Raw genomic sequence first — 7,451 nt, forward strand, 5'->3', positions numbered from 1 at the left:
ACAATGGTTGGGAGAAAGTTAGGTGACGGTTAGCAGCCAGGTTGAAGTTCAAAGATGGACAGCGGCCAGACAGTGGTCCGACGATGGCTGGGTGAAAGTCTAGCGGTGGTTTGCGGCCAGACAGTGGTCTGACGATGATCGGGCAGAAGTCCACTGACGGTCGGCAGCTGGGTGGAAGTCCGGCTACGGTTGACATTCGAGCACCGTCAGGCGATGGTTGGAGGCCGGGTGGAAGTCCACTGGCGTTCGGCTCCCGAGCGATGGTATGACGAAACTCCGGTGGTGATCGACGATCAGGCGGTGTGTGGCTAGGTAGTAATGTGTTTTAATTTTATTTTAAGTTTTTCAGTTATATGTATTCTTTTGTAGTCAATATGACTATTGTACTTATTATTTCATACTCATAATTTTGTAATAAAATGTAAATATTAACTATATAAAATAGAATGATGTTTTTCTCTTTTTATGTATTTTTCTTATAATGCAATTATTCAGCATTGGATTTCAAATTAATCTAGTTCTTAAAAGAAAGATAAATAAATACAATGAGCAGAAAAGATTATTAAAAAAAAAAGAAATTCTTTTGCGTTAAATCTTGGATCGTGATTGGTGGGACATTATTTTTTTTGTTTTTGGATTATGCAACCAACCATCTAAAGGAATTTTTTAAGAGGCTGTGGACTTATGAATAACAATTATGCACCTACGACTAAATGTAATTATATTTTAATTTTAAGTTATTTGTAATGCAAAGCATGCTTGTTTTGTTTTGTTTTTTTTAATTATTGTTTCTTATTATTTATTTTTTATTTTTTATTTTTTTATTTTTATAGCAAAGCATGCTTGTTTCACTCTATGTAATAATGAGAATTTGAATTGTTAAAAAGGATTACAACAAAAGATTTTATTCTAAAAGAACAAAGCTCTCCCAAGACATAATTGTAAGTTAAGTAATCTACTTCTACATGTAGGCAAGGAGGTGCCTAAGAGCATCTCCAACCGAAAATCTCATTTTTCACTCTAAAATGTCGTGAAATTACAAAATGCCGGGATTAATCTCCAATCGAACTCCACTTTTCATACTTTTGCAAGTAATGATCCTCTCTTCTTTCCCGCGCCAAGTTTGGTAGAGAGGTAAAAATAGATGAACAATGCAACGTGACGTCCCACTAATCACCCGCAGCCAAATAGCTGGAAATTTGCGGTTCGGTTGGAGCTGGCCAGGGACGCCATTCAAGCGGTTGCAGTTCGGTTGGAGATGCCCTAAAGAAGAAGAAGAAAAGATCAATATATTTTATAAGACCCCAGGTGAATTCCGGCTTACATTTTAAATCGATTATCTTATATTAATGTTTTTTAATCTTAAATTGTTTATTAGTTATAATTATAAAAAAAAAGTATTTCATAAGAGCCTAGTAAAAAATTCAGGCAAATACAAATGCAAGAAACAAATATAGAGAAATATGAGCTTTTAATGAACAATCAAAATAAACAATCATTCACCCAACGACCAATATAAAACAACAACAAAACAAAGTTAAGTGTTCAAAGTCAGTATGAAAGCACCACTTAACCTTTGTTTGGGACGGCTTTATTACTGCTTTTTAAATCAGATTTTTAGTATTAAAATTTTAATTTTTGAACTAAAAAATCGTTTTAAGAAGTAGTAAGAAAGTCATCCCAAACGAAGTCTTAGTTACAACCTTTATAAAAAGAGGTTGGGGTAAAGTCTTTATATTAAACATTTAAACTCGGATTCTATTTCTATGAATGATGCAAGTATTTTAAATAAATGTGATATTCTCTTTGGTTTTTAATTATTCTCTTCAGGCTTAATTTGTTTCTTCATAAGGCTTCCAAATGAAAAGAATCATATGGTGAAGGAGGTTCTTTCCTTCTGGTTCCTTATTTCTTAGGAAAGAATATCTTATTTTTAAACTTTCATATTTTTATTTATCAAACATTTGAATGTCTTAATGATGTGAGAATCTAGTGATCTTGAGCTCATTATATTTGACTATAAGCATTCCATAATTAGATATCATTTAGTCTATCAATTTACGTTCAAAAGATTTTAAACATAATTCAAGTTCTTGATTTTAGCTCATTTGGAGTTGGATCAGATCATTTATAGCTTCAATAGATTCTTCTTGTTCGGACATTAAGTTCGACTATAAGTTTGTTGAAAATTAAAATCGGAGCTCCGATGATCCTAAATTTAATTTCAGACATTTTTTATTCAAATAATTATTCGAGATTCATGTAGACATTGTGAATTTTTTTAGATTTGCGTTAATTTTCATTATATTTTATAATTTATTAAGTGCATTAAAAACTTAATATTATATTTAAAATATACAAAAAACCTTTATAACTCTAGAATGTTATATTTTTATTCTCAAGCTCAATAAGTGAATAATATACTTTTGATTTAGGACTTATTTGTATAAGACAAAAAAAACTTTCTAAAATTATGATTTTTTTTTTTTAATTTGTGCGTCATTTGTTCGATTGCATTCGAAAAATAAATATAAATAAAAAAGATTGTTTTTTTCATTCATTTTGAGTGAGAAATTGAAACCCTCAATTGGAGAGTATTTTATGGGGATTTGAGTTTGAAATCAATGTTATTCTATAACTACATCCAATTAAATAAGGAATTTAACAAACCAATAAAACCGTTAATCCATTATTGTTTGCTAGGACTTAGTCATTCAATGAAATTAAGTTTTGTAAATAAGTGGTTTTCTATTTTTATTAAAATTTAATTATTTTAAATTTAAACAAAAAAAAGAAGTTATATAAGATAATAACTATCCAAGTGAAGAAAATAACATGAAATACAAGATTTCAAGAGTTGATTATTTATAAGTAGCCATCATTTTGAACATTTTGATTTCTTTTTCATTTTCTTCTCAAATATCAAGAATCCAAATGTTGACTGAATAATTATTTTAATCAAGCTTTCTTAACCATTATACTTACAAAGTCTTTGTTTTTTATAGGTTGGACATCTCATAAGCCGGAACTAGGGGAGTCAATTTCGGGTCACGGGTCGGGTTCGGGTCGAACCCGAAAATGACCCGGCACTATTCGGGTCAACCTGAACCCAACTAGCTTTTTTATAAACGGGTCGATTTATCGGACCCGAACCCGACCCGCTTAGGATTCAGGTCAACCCGACCCGAGGTCACGGCAAGGCCAGGAGTAGCTTCACGGCATCGGCGAGCCTTTAGCACGGCAGTAGCGTCCGGCGGCAGCGACGTCCGGTGTCCAGCGGCAGCGGGACGTGGGATGCGACTTGATCACGATTAACGCAGCGACAGTGGGCAGCAGAAATGACGCAAAGCGATAGTGGGCAGCAGGCAGCGGTCACGCGCGATCTTTACATATTTCATGTTTTCAATACTTCTTTTGCAGGACCATTTGAGGTAATATTGGTTCATTAAATTATCTTATTGTATTTTGAACATAATCTTACACTGATATGGATTGTGCTATATTTTTAGATCTTGTATCGATTCCTGGAATTTTTTTTTTTTTGTGACGAGGAAGCATTGTCTTTAGGCCAGTGAAAATTCCGGTCGACCTAGCATGCAACCCACACCAATTTACACGGGCTAACACTTAAGGTTTTCACTGTTTGCCAATGGAGGATTCGAACTGAGGATCTGGGCCTTGCCCAGCCGGCTCTTCACCATTCGGATAAACAGCGGTGGGTATTCCTGGAAGTTTTCAGATACAACAGGTAAGGCTATTCTATCTCCACTTAATCTCCTTTTCATACATTCTCATTTTCGTTCTCTTTCAAATTTAAGCAGCGAAGCTTCCTCAAAAGAATGGCGGCAAATTGCTATTTGATAAAACCTTTCTTGAGACTTTTAGAACATCTAATGTTGTTTCCCTAAGCGGTCAAAAAAATCAAAAGGCCATCAATTTATACCCAAGCATTTGAATTTTATTGATCATTTACGCACAAACAATAATCTTGGGCGAAGTGTCAGTAAAGTTAACATACTCTTATCAATTGCATTTATATTTTGAAAATTTATTGCATATAAATTTTTTTAATACTTTTTTATTGTTACTGTAAGCAATGCATTATGCTAATAATGTATCTTTTTGCCTCCCCCTTCTCAATCGTTGGGGGTTGTTTGCCGGGTTGGTAAGGATTTGGTTGTGAATGGCTATGCTGAACCTTCTTCTGACCTAGTTATTGTCTCTTTTGCTAAGAAGGGGGTTTTAGGTGTTGACTCTGTTGTCACCAGTAGAGTCTCTCCTAACTCTCTCTCGGTCCCGGATTTGGCTAAAGTTGGGCCTGCTGATGCTTTTGTTGGTGAGCCTTTGGGTCCGGTTGTGGCTAAGGTTGGGATTCCCCTTGATAATGCTGTTGTAAATCATGGTGTTGCTCCTAATGTGGATGGTGAACCTGTTGTTAACCTTACGAGTAAGGTGTCTGTGGGTGCCCTGGCTGTTGCTGACCAGGGCATTCGGGGATGTTCTAGTGATGGCAGTTTGCTGGGTTGTGAAGTTAATTCTTTACCGGTTTTAAGTGACCCATACGTTTTGACTAAAAATGTTGATCCTTTAATGGCTGTTGAGCGATCCAATTCCTCTGAATTGTCTCCTGGTTATCAGGTTCGTTGCTGTTCGATTAATTTGGAAGTGAACATTTCAATTAATCTTGCTGTTGTTCAAAATGCTTGTGTTGATGTGCCGGTTAACTTTATTGAACCTCAAGCCTTGGTTTCTCATATGGGGAACAATTTCGGTATGGATGTGAGAAAGCATATTGATTGACTTCATGATTCGTCTGATTCCGAGTTGACGATCCCGGTAATCCTTTTGCTTTGTTGCGTGATACACCAGTTGTTTCTATTGCTTCTCGTGGTAAGGCACGGGGTAGGAGCAGACATGGTCGGTAATGGCCGTGGCTTTTGTGGTGGTTGCCTTTTGGTTGCTATTCTCTGGGTTGCATTTTTCTGGGTTTGTGTTTTGGCTGGTCTGGTTGGTTCTTTGGTGAGGGTGGTTGCCTTTATTTGTTGTTGCTTGATGCCATTGCATATGTTGGAGCTCTCCGATTGTTTTTCGTTTGGCAGGGCAATGATGTGACTGGGACTCACTTGTCCTTCGGTTGGTTCAAGGCAACCTTTGATGATGGCTTGGGTTGGCTGGTGCGTTTCTTCATTAAATTGGATGGTCAGAGCTTGGCTTAAGGGAAGCTGGAAGTCTCGGCCTTTAACTGAGCCCTCTTACCTTGTATTTTTACTCGCTCTCTTGTCGTGTTGTTTCTTTGAATGATGTATCCTGTACTGTTTTTTGTTTGGAATAAAAATTTTAATTAAAAAAAAATGCTAATAATGTATCTTTCCTAGACACTTACTTTAAAAAAAACCAATATTTAAAAACTTGATGTTACTAAGACATTCTTAGGTTATATGGTTTTGATGCACATCTTGGTGATGCAAATTTAGATGCGATCAATCAATACAACAAACATGTAATTTCCACTAGTTAAGAATCAATTAATCTTAAAATAATTATTCTAAGCTTTTCATGAAAATGGAAATTGTTAACTATCAATTCATGTGAAGAAATTTTTGCCTTCTATTAGAAATTGACAACATGGAAAAGAAGCCATATTATATCAGCTCTAAGTAAACATAATGATGATAATAATGATGATGTTTTGAGCCTAAGTCCTCCTCTCATCTATTTTCATCTCTACCTATCTTGAGTTGCTTCATCATGTTTATCTTTTGATATTTCGCCTCATATTGGCTCCTCTTAATTTCCAAAATATCATTACTTAAAAATATTCAGACTGAGCTTCCTACTTCATTAAATGTTCAAGATGATGTTTTTTAGTCAATAAACATTTAGATTTCTCTTATAACAGTGATGATCAAGCTAGCTCGTTACTTTGCTATAGAATATTAGCTTAATTATTATCATTAGTTCTATGAGACAAAATAATACAATATTGTGGCTTACATATTTACTAAAATTCTATTTTTGTCTTTGAATTTGCAGCAAACTTCTACAGGATATGCAGTGCATTTGCATTTGAAGCAAAGAAGCTGGCCTATTTGCTTGATTGTCCAAAGGAGAATCTGACTGATGAAGTTGATCGATTTTTCCTGAACACCTGAGAAAGGCATCGAAGTGGCAATTGATCCAACGCACTAATTATCTCTAATATTAACTGCAAGAAATTAAGCCAATGCCATTCATGTTAGCTCAAGGATGCTAATACTTTGCTGAGAAATGTTAACTCTAGCATTTCCATCAAGCCTGAAAAGAATCAATTATATTAAGGAGGATTTGTGTACATACTACTTTATTTCATGCTATTTACATATCTAACACTTGAAACTTTAATATTACATCCTTACAATTCATATAAAATTTTAATATCAAATATATCACTAATATATTTCATTCTTACCACTCATACCACCCTATAAATTTTAATATTTCATTATATACACTCATATTTATTCTATGAGTGGTAGTCATATAATATGTTTTAGGTCAAGGGCGGATCCCCATATAGCTTAGGGCCGGGTGGGCATTAAAAAAAAAAAAAACCTTTATAGAGATTAATTTAGAATTTTGACCCCCCTTAAAAAAATTATTTTGTCCATCATTTAGGAGAGATTATTAGGTGCGGAGTGCGAATGGGGAGAAATGTCCGCACAAGCATGCATTGGGTACCTAGAGGTACTCGCAATCAGTACCGCTGGGTACTGCTAGGTACCTAGTGCTTGTGCGGACAGTGTGCACTCCGCACATAATAATTTTTCATCATTTAGGTAGAGGAAGAAGCATTGGTTGAACACACCACAAAAAGGTAATGTACTTTTTTTTTGGGAAAAAAAGGCAATGTACTTATTTTCTAATTTGTATAAAGTATAAGTGAAACTTTATCAAATGAAAAAAGAAGTGTCCTATGATTTATGAGTTGAGTTTAAAAGGAATTCTAAGAAATAAAAGAAAAAAATTATAATTTGTATACAAATAAATCTTTTTTTTTGGATTTATTTTGTTGTTGTCTATTTTTAATTATTTTTTATTGCATTGCAATGAAATCCAATTATTTTTTTATTAATTTATGATTTGTGCATGAGATATTCTTAAATCCATTAAATATTATGCATACTTTATGGTATAATTATCCCTTTTTTTTCTTAAGTTAGAAAATATTAAACTTATTTATTATTCTTTTTCTCTAAGCTAGGGTTTAGCATCAACATAAGATATGTGAATATATTCCAATTTATATTATTACTAAAATTAATATTAAATTGGAAGATAAATGATAAAATTTCCTCCTATAAATTTCATAGCATTATATTAGTTAAATTTTTTTAAAAATTTATTTTATTATTATTACTATTTGATGTCATTATTTTATTATTAGTATCATTGTTATTATTTTATTTTTGTTA

Source organism: Dendrobium catenatum, unplaced genomic scaffold (assembly GCF_001605985.2).
Source record: "Dendrobium catenatum unplaced genomic scaffold, ASM160598v2 fragScaff_scaffold_1078, whole genome shotgun sequence".
NCBI classification, from domain to species: domain Eukaryota; kingdom Viridiplantae; phylum Streptophyta; class Magnoliopsida; order Asparagales; family Orchidaceae; genus Dendrobium; species Dendrobium catenatum.